General features: G+C 49.4%; 1 protein-coding gene across 4 annotated transcripts in view; it reads left to right on the top strand.

The window, feature by feature from the left end:
• The window catches only part of usp6nl (USP6 N-terminal like), a 955,431-nt gene that overhangs the window by 938,266 nt on the left and 4,738 nt on the right, over positions 1-12,427 (top strand). The window contains exon 19 of one of the 4 annotated variants that reach the window (XR_011348146.1): positions 7,551-7,743. The exons of the other annotated variants lie outside the window; for them this stretch is intronic. The gene's annotated coding sequence lies outside the window, so the exon portion shown is untranslated. The remainder of the gene's footprint in view (positions 1-7,550; positions 7,744-12,427) is intronic. 4 annotated transcript variants of the gene reach the window in all.

Here is a 12,427-nt window from a genome sequence, read left to right as displayed (position 1 = left end):
TGATGAGGCAGGAACAAAAGGGTGGGGAGGAGGGAGATGGCGAGGTAATGGGGTAAGGGAGAGTGGATAAGGAATGGGAAAGGAGTGGGTGAGGAGGGAGGGATGAAGAGGGAATGGGGTAAGGGAGAGAGGTGAAGGAGAAGAGTTGGGAAAGGAGTGGATGAGGCTAGGAACAAGAGGGTGGGGAGGATGGAGATAGCGAGGGTAAGGGAGAGTGGATGGGAAAGGAGTGTGGGGGGTGAGGAGGGAGGGATGAAGAGGGAATGGGGGTAAGGGAGAGAGGTGAAGGAGAAGAGTTGGGAAAGGAGTGGATGAGGCAGGGGTAGGAGGAAGCAGGAGGGAGATGAAGGCAGGGATGAAGGAGAAGAGTTGGGAAAGGTGTGGATGTGGCAGGGATAGGAGGGTGAGGAGGAGGGAGATGGCAGGGATGAAGAGGGAAATGGGAGAGAGAAGAGATGGGAAAGGAGTGGATGAGGCAGGAACAAGAGGGTGGGGGAGGAGGGAGATGGCGAGGGAATGGGGTAAGGGAGAGTGGATAAGGAATGGGAAAGGAGTGGGTGTGGAGGGAGGGATGAAGAGGGAATGGGGTAAGGGAGAGAGGTGTAGGATAAGAGTTGGGAAAGGAGTGGATGAGGCAGGGGTAGGAGGAAGCAGGAGGGAGATGGCAAGGGAATGGGGTAAGGGAGAGTGGATAAGGAATGGGAAAGGAGAGTGGGGGGTGAGGAGGGAGGGATGAGAGGGAATGGGGAAAGGGAGAGAGGTGAAGGAGAAGAGATGGGAAAGGAGTGGGTGAGGCAGGGATAGGAGTGTGGGGGGTGAGGAGGGATGGATGAAGAGGGAATGGGGTAAGGGAGAGTGGATAAGGAATGGAAAGTAGTGTGTGAGGAGGGAGGGATGAAGAGGGAATGGGTTGAAGGAGAAGAGTTGGGAAAGGAGTGGATGAGGCAGGAACAAGAGGGTGGGGGGAGGAGGGAGATGGCGAGGGAATGGGATAAGGGATAGTGGATAAGGAATGGGAATGAGAGGGGGGGGGTGAGGAGGGAGGGATGAAGAGGGAATGGGGAAAGGGAATGGGGTGAAGGAGAAGAGTTGGGAAAGGAGTGGATGAGGCAGGGATGAAGAGGGAATGGGAGAGAGAAGAGATGGGAAAGGAGTGGATGAGGCAGGAACAAAGTGGGTGGGGGAGGAGGGAGATGGTGTGGGAATGGGGTAAGGAGAGTGGATAAGGAATGGAAAGGAGTGTGTGAGGAGGGAGGGATGAAGTGGGAATGGGGGTGAAGGGGAAGAGTTGGGAAAAGGAGTGGTTGAGGCAAGAACAAGAGGGTGGGGGAGGAGGGAGGGATGGCGAGGGAATGGGGTAAGGGAGAGTGGATAAGGAATGGGAAAGTAGTGGATGAAGCAGGGGTAGGAGGGAGATGGAGGCAGGGATGAAGCGGGAAAGGGAGAGAGGTGAAGGAGAAGAGATGGGAAAGGAGTGGATGAGGCAGGGGATAGGAGGGAATGGGGTAAGGGAGATTGTTGGAGTGATGAGGCAGGAACAAGAGGGTGGGGGAGGAGGGAGGGATGAAGAGGGAATGGGGTAAGGGAGAGAGGTGAAGGAGAAGAGTTGGGGAAAGGAGTGGATGAGGCAGGAACAAGAGGGTGGGGTAGGAGGGAGAGTGGATAAGGAATGGGAAAGGAGTGTGTGAGGCAGGGATAGGAGTGTTGGGGGTGAGGAGGGAGGGATGAAGAGGGAATGGGGTAAGGGTTGAGGAGAAGAGTTGGGAAAGGAGTGGATGAGGCAGGTATAGGAGTGTTGGGGGTGAGGAGGGAGGGATGAAGAGGGAATGGTGTAAGGGTGAAGGAGAAGAGAATGGGAAAGGAGTGGATGAGGCAGGAACAAGAGGGTGGGGGGAGGAGGGAGATGGCGAGGGAATGGGGTAAGGGTGAAGGAGAAGAGATGGGAAAGGAGTGGATGAGGCAGGAACAAGAGGGTGGGGGAGGAGGGAGATGGCGAGGGAATGGGGTAAGGGAGAGTGGATAAGGAGTGGGAAAGGAGTGTGTGAGGCAGGGATAGGAGTGTGGGGGGGTGAGGAGGGAGGGATGAAGAGGGAATGGGGTAAGGGAGAGTGGATAAGGAATGGGAAAGGAGTGTGTGAGGCAGGGATAGGAGGGAGATGGTGAGGGAATGCGGTAAGGGTGAGTGGAAAGAAATGGGAAAGGAGATGAGGCAGGGATAGGAGGGTGTGGGAGGAGGGAGATGGCAGGGATGAAGAGGGAATGGGGAAAGGGAGAGAGGTGAAGGAGAAGAGATGGGAAAGGAGTGGATGAGGCAGGGATAGGAGGGAGATGGTGAGGGAATGGGGTAAGGGAGAGTGGATAAGGAATGGGGTAAGGGAGAGAGTGATGGAGAAGAGTTGGGAAAGGAGTGGATGAGGCAGGGGTAGGAGGAAGCAGGAGGGAGATGGCAAGGGAATGGGGGTAAGGGAGAGTGGATAAGGAATGGGAAAGGAGAGTGGGGGTGGTGAGGAGGGAGGGATGAAGAGGGAATGGGGAAAGGGAGGGAGGTGAAGGAGAAGAGATGGGAAAGGAGTGGGTGAGGCAGGGATAGGAGTGTAGGGGGTGAGGAGGGAGGGATGAAGAGGGAATGGGGTAAGGGAGAGTGGATAAGGAATGGAAAGGAGTGTGTGAGGAGGGAGGGATGAAGAGGGAATGGGGTGAAGGAGAAGAGTTGGGAAAGGAGTGGATGAGGCAGGAACAAGAGGGTGGGGGAGGAGGGAGATGGTGAGGGAATGGGGTCAGGGAGAGTGGATAAGGAATGGGAAAGGAGTGTGTGAGGCAGGGATAGGAGTGTGGGGGGTGAGGAGGGAGGGATGAAGAGGGAATGGGAAAGGAGTGTGTGAGGCAGGGATAGGAGTGTGGGGGGGTGAGGAGGGAGAGAGGTGAAGGAGAAGAGTTTGGAAAGGAGTGGATGAGGCAGGGATACGAGGGAGATGGTGAGGGAATGGGGTAAGGGAGAGTGAATAAGGAATGGAAAGGAGTGTGTGAGGAGGGAGGGATGAAGAGGGAATGGGGAAAGGGAGAGAGGTGAAGGAGAAGAGATGGGAAAGGAGTGGGTGAGACAGGGATAGGAGTGTGGGGGTGAGGAGGGAGGGATGAAGAGGGAATGGGGTAAGGGAGAGTGGATAAGGAATGGAAAGGAGTGTGTGAGGAGGGAGGTATGAAGAGGGAATGAGGTGAAGGAGAAGAGTTGGGAAAGGAGTGGATGAGGCAGGAACAAAAGGGTGGGGGAGGAGGGAGATGGCGAGGTAATGGGGTAAGGGAGAGAGGTGAAGGAGAAGAGTTGGGAAAGGAGTGGATGAGGCAGGGGTAGGAGGAAGCAGGAGGGAGATGAAGGCAGGGATGAAGGAGAAGAGTTGGGAAAGGTGTGGATGTGGCAGGGATAGGAGGGTGAGGGAGGAGGGAGATGGCAGGGATGAAGATGGAATGGGGAAAGGGAGAGAGGTGAAGGAGAAGAGAAGGGAAAGGAGTGGGGGAGGAGGGAGATGGCAGGGATGAAGAGGGATTGGGGTAAGGGAGAGAGGTGAAGGAGAAGAGTTGGGAAAGGAGTGGGTGTGGAGGAGGGATGAAGAGGGAATGGGGTAAGGGAGAGAGGTGAAGGAGAAGATTTGGGCAAGGAGAGTGGATGAGGCAGGAACAAGAAGGTGGGGGAGGAGGGAGATGGCGAGGAATTGGGTAAGGGAGAGAGGTGAAGGAGAAGAGTTGGGAAAGGAGTGGATGAGGCAGGGGTAGGAGAAGCAGGAGGGAGATGGCAAGGGAATGGGGTAAGGAGAGTGGATAAGGAATGGGAAAGGAGAGTGGGGGGTGAGGAGGGAGGGATGAAGAGGGAATGAGGAGAAGGAGAAGAGTTGGGAAAGGAGTGGATAAGGCAGGAACAAAAGGGTGGGGGAGGAGGGAGATGGCGAGGTAATGGGGTAAGGGAGAGTGGATAAGGAATGGGGTAAGGGAGAGAGGTGAAGGAGAAGAGTTGGGAAAGGTGTGGATGTGGCAGGGATAGGAGGGTGAGGGAGGAGGGAGATGGCAGGGATGAAGATGGAATGGGGAAAGGGAGAGAGGTGAAGGAGAAGAGATGGGAAAGGATTGGGGGAGGAGGGAGATGGCAGGGATGAAGAGGGATTGGGGTAAGGGAGAGAGGTGAAGGAGAAGAGTTGGGAAAGGAGTGGATGAGGCCGGAACAGAAGGGTGGGGTAGATGGCAGGGATGAAGAGGGAATGGGAGAGAGAAGAGATGGGAAAGGAGTGGATGAGGCAGGAACAAGAGGGTGGGGGAGGAGGGAGATGGCGAGGGAATGGGGTAAGGGAGAGTGGATAAGGAATGGGAAAGGAGTGGGTGTGGAGGGAGGGATGAAGAGGGAATGGGGTAAGGGAGAGAGGTGAAGGAGAAGAGTTGGGAAAGGAGTGGATGAGGCAGGGGTAGGAGGAAGCAGGAGGGAGATGGCAAGGGAATGGGGTAAGGGAGAGTGGATAAGGAATGGGAAAGGAGAGTGGGGGGTGAGGAGGGAGGGATGAAGAGGTAATGGGGAAAGGGAGAGAGGTGAAGGAGAAGAGATGGGAAAGGAGTGGATGAGGCAGGGATAGGAGTGTGGGGGGTGAGGAGGGAGGGATGAAGAGGGAATGGGGTAAGGGAGAGTGGATAAGGAATGGAAAGGAGTGCTGTGAGGAGGGAGGGATGAAGAGGGAATGGGGTGAAGGAGAAGAGTTGGGAAAGGAGTGGATGAGGCAGGAACAAGAGGGTGGGGGAGGAGGGAGATGGCGAGGAAATGGGGTAAGGGATAGTTGAGATGTAATGGGAAAGGAGTGGATGAGGCAGGGATAGGAGGGAGATGGTGAGGGAGAGTGGATAAGGAATGGGAAAGGAGAAGATGAGGCAGGAACAAGAGGGTGGGGGAGGAGGGAGATGGCAGGGATGAAGAGGGAATGGGAGAGAGAAGAGATGGGATAGGAGTGGATGAGGCAGGAACAAGTGGGTGGGGGAGGAGGGAGATGGTGAGGGAATGGGGTCAGGGAGAGTGGATAAGGAATGGGAAAGGAGTGTGTGAGGCAGGGATAGGAGGGAGATGGTGAGGGAATGGGGTAAGGGAGAGTGGATATGGAATGGAAAGGAGTGTGTGAGGAGGGAGGGATGAAGAGGGAATGGGGTAAGGGAGAGAGGTGAAGGAGAAGAGTTGGGAAAGGAGTGGATGAGGTAGGAACAGAAGGGTGGGGGGAGATGGCAGGGATAGGAGTGTGGGGGGTGAGGAGGGAGGGATGAAGAGGGAATGGGGTAAGGGAGAGAGGTGAAGGAGAAGAGTTGGGAAAGGAGTGGATGAGGCAGGGATAGGAGGGAGATGGTGAGGGAATGGGGTAAGGGAGAGTGGATAAGGAATGGAAAGGAGTGTGTGAGGAGGGAGGGATGAAGTGGGAATGGGGTGAAGGGGAAGAGTTGGGAAAGGAGTGGATGAGGCAGGAACAAGAGGGTGGGGGAGGAGGGAGATGGCGAGGGAATGGGGTAAGGGATAGTGGAGATATAATGGGAAAGGAGTGGATGAGGCAGGGATAGGAGGGAGATGGTGAGGGAATGGGGTAAGGGAGAGTGGATAAGGAATGGGAAAGTAGTGGATGAAGCAGGGGTAGGAGGGAGATGGAGGCAGGGATGAAGTGGGAAAGGGAGAGAGGTGAAGGAGAAGAGATGGGAAAGGAGTGGATGAGGCAGGGATAGGAGGGAGATGGTGAGGGACTGGGGTAAGGGAGAGTGGATAAGGAATGGGAAAGGAGTGTGTGAGGAGGGAGGGATGAAGAGGGAATGGGGTAAGGGAGAGAGGTGAAGGAGTGGATGAGGCAGGAACAAGAGGGTGGGGGAGGAGGGAGGGATGAAGAGGGAATGGTGTAAGGGAGAGAGGTGAAGGAGAAGAGTTGGGAAAGGAGTGGATGAGGCAGGAACAAGAGGGTGGGGGAGGAGGGAGATGGCGAGGGTATGGGGTAAGGGAGAGAGGTGAAGGAGAAGAGTTGGGAAAGGAGTGGATGAGGCAGGAACAAGAGGGTGGGGGAGGAGGGAGATGGCAGGGATGAAGATGGAATGGGTAAAGGGAGAGAGGTGAAGAAATGGGAATGGGTTAAGGGAGAGTGAAGTTGGAATGTGAAAGGAGGGTGTGAGGAGAGAGATGGGTGGAATGAAGAGGGAATGGGGTAAGGGAGAGGGGCAAATGAGAAGAGATGGGAAAGGAGTAGATGGGTGGGGGGGAGGAGGGAGATGGAATGGGAAAGGAGTGGAGGAGGCAGGGATAGGATGGTGGGGGTAATGGGGAGAGGCGAAGGAGAGGAGATGGGAAGGGAGTGGATGACGCAGGGATAGGAGGGTGGGGGTGCTGGCAGGGAGGATGGGGTAAGGGAGAGGAGCGAAAGAGAAGAGATGGGAAAGGAATGGATGAGACAGGGTGGGGCGGGGGAGGTTGTTCCTACCTTCCGATTCATCCCAATATTCATCCAGTGAGCCTCCTCGTTATGTGATCAGCAATGTTATTGAAAGATTCCCACAGTTTTAATTTCTTGTTATAATGCCAAGATTTCAATTTGCCTTCCTAATTACCTACGTTCTGACTTTTTTAATCTTGTAAATGAAAGCGAAAGATGCTGTGAAGGTTCATGATATCCATTCATCTCAGTCTAACATGCTTGCCCCTCTGTCTCACCACCTGAGTATTTAACGATACTCTGAATGAAGAGTTAATTCCATGGGTCAACTGCACTGTTCAACAGAGCACGGCTGCTCTGATTGTAACCACCGTTCCAGTGCTCCTGTCACCAATGGTAACCCCACACTCTCGCTCATCATTAGACTACTTGTGTTTAACAAATATTTAATGACTCTTTTGAGGAAGAGAGTTCTAAAGACTCCAGACTGTTTGAGAAAACCCTAACCTTCATTTATGTACAGGGTAGTGCGACAGTGCTGCATCACCAGTGACTGGAGTTCAAATCCAGCACTCTTTGTCAGGAGTTTACATGTTCTCCCCATTTCTCCCACCCTTCAAAACGCACCAGGGTTAGAGGTCAGTTTGGCAGCACAGGCTTGTTACCGTGATGTACATCTAACAAGAATGCTCTTTGTATACACGCATGATCCATAACGTTTCAACTAACTTCCTGCATCTTCAACAAAGACATGTCATTCTCTCTGACCACAGCTGCTTTTCGCAATAACCTGTTTTTTTTACATAATCCATCCATAGAAATAACCAAATATGTACACAAGGATGGCGAGCAAGACTTCCCTTCTCACCTTGCAAAACTCACTGCCTTCTTCAAAGCAGCCGACTCTGGGCTCGGCCAATTGTGAAGGATTTTCCTGCGCATGTTATCCAACGCCAGTATTGCTCACAGGCAAAACATTCCAGTGTGGGAGGTGGTCAAATAACACTACACTAAACTAATCAGTGTGAAGTTGCACTATTCAGTGATCTTCCAAAGATCAAAATACGTTCAATCTTCTTTTATATCTCTACTTAATTAATAAATATTTATTTATTTTCATAGATCACTTGTAGTTTTACATTCCTGGATTCAGTGATTCCTTTGTGATCTCCTGTTAATGAATTGAAAGCTTTTAAGAAGCCAGCATTACATTTCACCACTTTCTCTCAAAATATACTGCTATTCTTGGATTGCTATTGACACTACAGCATTGCCCGTGGGGCCTACGTTGTTTTGCGTGGCATGTTATAAGCAGGTGAGCACTGAGCAAAGGTTTAGGTGAAAATACGAGTCGAGCCTCAATCTCAGAAATGAGCATAAGGGGCCTAACGATGCCTCCTAGAAATAAGTGACCAGACAAGTAACAACCCATGGACCCCAGAATGTTGGCTGTGGAATTCAGATAACTTTGAACTTGGAAACAAGAAAAAACCCGTGGAAAGTCAAGGATTGTCAGTAAAAACTCACCTGGTTCATCAAAGCCCTTCAGGGGGAAAAAAAGAGAAAGTCTGCAGATTCTGGGGCCAAATACTGGAGAACCTATCCACCGGAATTAAAGGATAGCTAGCATTTTGAGTAAAAACACCCAGATCTGCAGACCCTGTGATTGAAGTTAAAAAAAACACGAGGCTGGAGAAACTCAGAAGGTCAAACAGTACACTTAATACAGCAAAGCTAAAGCTTCAGAACCAATGTTTCAGGCTTGAGCCCTTCATCAGTATGTCGGCAGGGGCCAGGATTTGAGCCCAGGCCCATTGTCAAATTCGTCCAGAACCAAAACGTTGGTTATCCTTTACTTCCTGTTGATGCTGCTTGTTGCCTGCACATTTGAGTATTGCACAGGGGGAAAAAAAAAGTTGCTGTTCTTTACCAGTCCAGCACAGGATAGTTAAGACGACTTATATTATGTTGGACTTCAGTAGTTGGGGGACTGAGTTTAAGAGTCAGGAGGTAATGTTGCAGCTCTAGAAATTTAGAATATTATGTTCAGACTCTCCCACTGTGGAAACAACATCTACTGTTCATGCCTTTCACATTCAAAATATTTCAGTGATCCATCCCTCATTGTCTTAAATTCCAACAGGTACAGGCCAAGAGCTGTTAAACGCTCCTAATATGATAATCCTTTCATTCTCTGAATCATTCTAGTGAACCTCCTCGGAACCCTCTCCAATACCAGCACAGCTTTTTGTAAATGAGAAGGCCAAAACTGCTCACAATACTCTGTGAGGTCTCACCACTGCCTTATAAAGCCTCCACATCACAACCCTGCTCTTGTATTCTATTCCTCTTGAAATGCACTGCATTTGCTTTCACTACCACATGCAAGTTTACCTTTAGGCTGTCCTGAATGAGGACTCCCAGGCTCTGGGTATTTTGAATTCTCCGCCCATTCTCCTAATCTGTCCTTTTATACCTGTTCCTCCACCTACCTTCATATAGACTACAAATGTCTTCACCTGCAACCCCCGTTTCCCCCCTCACTCCTTTTCCAGGAAGAGTTTTGCCAAATATTCGCCACAAGCTCACTGCTTCTCACCTTGTTTCCTCCAAGATATTTATTTAATTTCCATTACATCTACTACCACTTCAATGTCAATGCTTCAGCTGCTTCTTCTTTGGGACCAAGAAATTGACACTGCACAAGTGGTAAGGTCTTAACATCTTTTCCCTCCAAAGTAGATGGAGGATGGGTCTAATAACTGGTCACCCCTTCTCTGCTAGTATTTCAAGGGACCCAAACCCCAGGATGCTACACCCCTGCCTCTGCACAATTGCAGTATCGAGTTGAGAGCAGCTGAGCTCCAAAAATCTACTGCGTTGCAAAGCCTTTGCTGGCATGTTTTCCAACTAATATTAATATAAAGCTGCTCATTATCCAATTAGTGTGGAGACTGTTGTAGCTGAAGCATCAGTGGTGGGAGCAATGATTGATTCGTCTCAAGTGCATGATTAGAATGCAGCGTTGGAAAAGTTTTTAAACCACAGGATATTACTTTAATTGGAAAGACTCTAAATTTCAGTCGGTTGAGAACCATGCATGACAGGGGCCCCACAAAGTAATCAGACTGGAATTGTTTCCAAATGCTTTTCTTTTGCCCACAATTATGTTTTTTGGGGGGGGGGGGGGGGATGTTGAAATATTACTGTGGAACATTTGACCTTTAACCTCTTCCTGCTTTCCTGGGCCCTGTACATACCTTCCAGGTGAAACAGTAAATTTACATACTATATCATACGAACTGCCCTTTCAACCCATGTGTCTGTGCCATGATGCCAAAATCAAACTAAAACTGATGCTTACACCTGATAAGATATCCTTTATGTGTCTATCTACAAATCACCCAAATCCTACTGTTGTATCTGCTTCCATTGCTCCTCCTGGCAGCCTGTCCCCAGCGCTCTCTGTGTAGAATATTTGCCACCCACAAAGAACCATAGAACAATTACAGCACAGAAACAGACCATTTTGGCCACTCTCTTGTCTGTGCCAAAACATTTTTTTTCCTAGCCCCACTGACCTGCACCCTGCCCATTGCTCTCCCATCCATGTATCTATCCAAATTCTTCTTAAATGTTAAAATTGAACCTCCATTTACGACTTCAGCTGGAAGCACGTACCACGTTGCCTCCCCTCATTGTGTGAAGAAGTTTCATCTAAACTTTCCCCCTTCACCCTTAACCTATGTCCTATGGTTATAATCCCAGTGGAAAAAGCCTATCTACATTTCCTCTGTCTATCAAATCTCCCCTCATTCTTCTACACTCCAAATAATTAAGTCTTAACCTTTTTAATCTATCCCTGTAACTCAGTTCCTGAAATCCAGGCACCACCCTAGTAAATTTACTCTGCATTCTTTCCATGTTATTGATATCTTTCCTGTAGTTAGGTGACCAAAACTGCACCCAGTACCTCAAACTTGACCTCACCAATGTCCAATACAACTTTAACGTAATATCCCAACTCTTTTCTTTGATTTATGAATGCCAATAGCTTTCTTTACAACCCTATCCACCTGTGACACAAGTTTCAGGGAATTATGTATCTGAATCCACAGGTCTGTCTGTCTACTGCACTCGTCAGTGCCCTACCATTTACCATGTTTGTTCTTCCAAAATGCAATACCTCTGCAATTTTTCAGATCCATTTTACAAGGTGGGCCAGATCCCTATGCAAGCTTTGAAAATCTTTTCGCTGTCCACAACATCCCTAATCTTAGTGTCATCTGCAAATTTGCATCCAATTTATCACATTATCATCCAGATCAGGGGTCTCCAAAATGGTCGATAATACTGAGGGAGGGAGGGTTGATTTAAAATAAGCACCTCCACACCACCTCCCCCATTCAGCATGGGGGGGGGGGGTGTGGGTTGGGGGACTTACCTGCCATGAACCTTTGAGTATTGCCGTCACATTTCCCCCTCATCATGCATGTGTCAGTCGGCCGCGCATGGCCTACAGAACCCAGGATGTTGCATTTAACAAGTGCCCTTTCTGCCCCTTAATTTGTCTTCTATTTGGGGGTGTCATAATTCCATGTGCCAAATCCATGCTCTAAGCCCGTCTGCCTTTCTTACAATACTCCTTGCATTGAAATGGATGAACCTTAGAGCATTTCCACCACTTTCAACCCGTTGCATGCAATTTTAACATCAACTTTTCCCTTCTCTATCTGCTCTGGTTCCCCTCCCCATGCAAATCTAGTTTAAACTCACCAGAGTAACACTAGCAAACCTGTCTGCAAAAATATTAGACCCCCTCCAGTTCAGATGCAAATTGTCTCATGGGAACTTGTCCCTTAAATATTCTCCCCCTCACGTTAAACACTTGTCCTCTGACGTGTGATACTTTTACCCTGAGGAAGAGTTTCTGATGGTCCACCCTATCTCTGCCTCTCACAAATTTATAAAATTCTATCAGGTCTCTCCTTGGCCTCTGATGCTCTAGAAGAAAACAATCCAAGTTTGTCCAAACTCTCCCCATGACTCGTACTCTCTTACCCAGGCAATATCCTGGAAAATCTCACCTGCACATCCTTTCTGTCAAGCGGCGATCAGAATTGTTTGCAGTACCCAGGCAATATCCTGGAAAATCTCACCTGCACATCCTTTCTGTAAAGGGGTGATCAGAATTGTTTGCAGTAAACCAAAGCTTTATATAGCTGCAACATGACTGATCTCCATAACATTGCACATAAGCCCTTCAGCCATAAAGCATCAGACAAATCTTACTGAATTACTATTAAACAATGCAGTTATATAAAAATATCTCCATGTCTATAAGACACAAGAACAAAATAGGCTATTCGGCCCATCAAGTCTGCCCCACCATTTAATCATGAGCTGATCCATTTTCCCACTCAGCCCCATATCCCTTGATGCCCTGGCTAATCAAGAAGTTATCAATCTCTGTCTTAAATACACCCAGTGACCAGGCCTCCACAACTGCCTGTGGCAACAAATTCCACAGATTTATTACCCTCTGGCTGAAGAAACTACTCCGCATCTCTGTTCTAAGCGGACGCCCTTCAATCCTGAAGTTGTACCCTCTTGTCCTAGACTCTCCTATCCAGGGAAACAACCTTTCTACATCTGCTCTGAAGCATTCAACATGTTTCAATGAAATCCCCCTCCTTCTCCTAAATTCTATCGAGTACAGGCCAAGAACTGTCAAATGCTCCTTGTACGATAACCCTTTCGTTCTCGGAATCATCTTCGTGAACCTCCTTTGAATCCTCCCCAATGCCAATACATCTTTTCTTAAACAAGGAGCCCAAAACACTCCAAGCCTTATCATCCCTGCTCTATGTAATATTTCTCTTGAAATGGATGCCAGAATGCTACCAGATTAGAATTTAAAATCAGCCTCTTGGCAATGGCAAAACACTCCAGATGCTGGAAACTCGAAATAAAACAAAAAAAACCACTATTGGAAACAC

This window comes from Narcine bancroftii, chromosome 13, assembly GCF_036971445.1.
Source record: "Narcine bancroftii isolate sNarBan1 chromosome 13, sNarBan1.hap1, whole genome shotgun sequence".
Taxonomy (NCBI): domain Eukaryota; kingdom Metazoa; phylum Chordata; class Chondrichthyes; order Torpediniformes; family Narcinidae; genus Narcine; species Narcine bancroftii.
Note: the sequence above shows the minus strand (reverse complement) of the source record. Positions and strands in the feature narration are given on the sequence as shown.